Source organism: Meleagris gallopavo, unplaced genomic scaffold (assembly GCF_000146605.3).
Source record: "Meleagris gallopavo isolate NT-WF06-2002-E0010 breed Aviagen turkey brand Nicholas breeding stock unplaced genomic scaffold, Turkey_5.1 ChrUn_random_7180001923690, whole genome shotgun sequence".
NCBI classification, from domain to species: Eukaryota; Metazoa; Chordata; class Aves; order Galliformes; family Phasianidae; genus Meleagris; species Meleagris gallopavo.
The window spans coordinates 1-2,250 of NW_011186236.1; the positions used below are offsets into that span (position 1 = coordinate 1).

At 48.9% G+C, this 2,250-nt stretch overlaps 1 long non-coding RNA gene across 1 annotated transcript; it reads right to left on the reverse strand.

Annotated features, from left to right (window-relative positions):
• Nucleotides 1-318: 318 nt before the first annotated feature.
• LOC109364808 lies at nt 319-2,244 on the reverse strand. Its single transcript, XR_002110598.2, has 2 exons — nt 1,624-2,244; nt 319-1,060 (listed from the first exon to the last, which is right to left on the reverse strand). It is a non-coding gene; the product is annotated as an uncharacterized LOC109364808 (long non-coding RNA).
• Between the last annotated feature and the right edge of the window lie 6 nt (nt 2,245-2,250).

Consider the following 2,250-nt stretch of genomic DNA (forward strand, 5'->3'; position numbering starts at 1 on the left):
ATTGCGGTTTAGTTCCAAGCGCGTATTTTGTTTTTCAGTAGGTTGCAGTTTAGTTCGAAGAGGGTACTTTGTTTTTCAGTAGGTAAGGAAAAGACTTGTCAGGTAAGGGAACGTAGACACCACAACCCGACTCAGAACCCAGCCCTTCCTGCTCGTACCTCTTAAAACAAGGGCTCAGCCCCAAACAAAAGAGGCTCCGAACATTTGTTAGGACAAATGCAATTGCGAGAGGCTGGGAGGCAGGCACGGGTCATATTGCAGGTTTCTTGTCAGGGCAGCGTTCTGAGGTATTTCTCAAGCGATTAGGACACAGGAGGACACAGGAGTCAAATGCGTATTTATTACATTTGCAGATTACACTTAACTTAGGAGGAGCTGCAGTCTGCTGAGGGCTAGGAAGGCTTCGCAGGGGCAGGCCGCGCGGTCGCCAACCCCATGAGGTTGGACAAAAGCAGGCACCTAGGATCAGCCCACCCCAGCTATACAAATAGGAATGAGGCCAGGGAGCTACTCCCACACACAGGAATCCAGGGGCTGCAGCCGACAGCTAGTTCAACTTGAGCCTGCAGCACACAGCTGCAGGCAAGGAGGGCCGGGCACATCAGGCACCACAACAAAGGAAGGGATCATTCCCCCCAGGTGTTGCGACAGCCTCGCTGTGAGCGTCACGAGCAGTTCTGGGCAAAGCAGCATAAAACAGAAAATAAATATAGGTCTCAGACAGCATTCAAGGAGGAGCTGAAACTCCCTCTGCTGCTAGCTGGAAGGAGGCTGTAGCAAGGAGGGGGTCAGCTGCTTTTTCCCTGTAACTAGCAGCAGCACGAGAGGAAACAGCCTCACGTTAGCTCACAGGAGGTCAGACGGGAGCTGAGGAAAAGCTTGTCCGAAAGAGGGGGCGAGGTATCGGAACAGGCTTTCTCCCCCGGCAGCAGGAACAGCCCAGGGCTGCCACAGTTCAGACCCGCCATTTGGAGGTCTCTCTCTCAGTACAGCTGAAGCCCGGGCAGCGCCACAGAGCGAGGAGGCAGGGATCCCTTCCGCCATGGGATGTTTTCTCAGTCTATAACCAGAAAGAGACATTTCATTGAGTTAGCATATTTGTTTCTTCACAAACTTATCCTCTCATCTCAGTAACGTACACTTTAGACACCCACCCCTGCGGTAAACATCCGGCACCTGCCGCCATCAACTTAAACTTGTGAACAAAGTAACTTCATAACTCATTGAAATTCTGTTCAAGTCACGCCCTTAGGAAATCCGCGTCACATCTTACTCATCGAACTGCATTTTCTATCCCAAGTTCTCTGCCCGTTGCACTTTTAATTCTGCTGGTATTTATCGCTAATTGTGAAGCCAATTAATTGCAGGCTCTCACACACAGATACACTATACTACACACAGACACGTAACGCAGAGGCAGAACCCCAACGCAGTTCCATTTCTTTTGTTAAACATCTCAATACAGAGCACAGAGTGTATTTGCAATTAGCACTAGAGTTCAGGCTCAGTTTGGGACAAAGGTCCACAGGCACTAACTTACCAAGACTCCGCACTAAGGGTTTTGGCAGGAAGAACTAGCTCAGGTTACCTAGCGAGAAACCAGAGAGTTCTCTGCGAGCTCACCTTAAAAAAGGACAGCAGAAGCTCGTCTTTGCAAGACAGCCGCTGCCGCTCCGCTCTCGGGACAGCGCACCCGCCTTGGAATGCGGTAGAGCTTCTTAAGCTCAAGAAACATTTCTAGCCACCGATACAGCCGCGGCGACACAAACGCCGGCAGCATACCGGGTGATTTCACTCAGGGAGTAAAGCAAGTCTGACACGTACTTTTGCTGTAGGTACTGTGTAAAAAAATATTTGTTATTGATTTATGTCTCACCATTACTTTTCTTCTGCTTTTTTTTTTTTTAAACAGAGCCTGTAACACCAAATAGCCGACGGCTTCAGGGATCATTTTTCTCCCTTTTCACGTTCCCCAAGGTAAGTAACATCAGCAGCAGGAGAACAAGGCCCGAGTGCAGAAACAGGCAGCCCATTTTGTTTTGGTGGTAAGCAAGGATTTACTGTTATTTCAAGTCAGAGACAGACAGGTATTCACTCGACCACAAAAACTCAAGCTCGCTAAGCCTAGCCCTTCCACTTCAGCACAGATATTCTTAGGCATCCCAGTTCCTGCACACAACACAGAGCATTCACACCTGCAGTAGAAACAATTAAAGCCTTCGCAAGCTGCTTAATTTTTTTCTTTTTTTT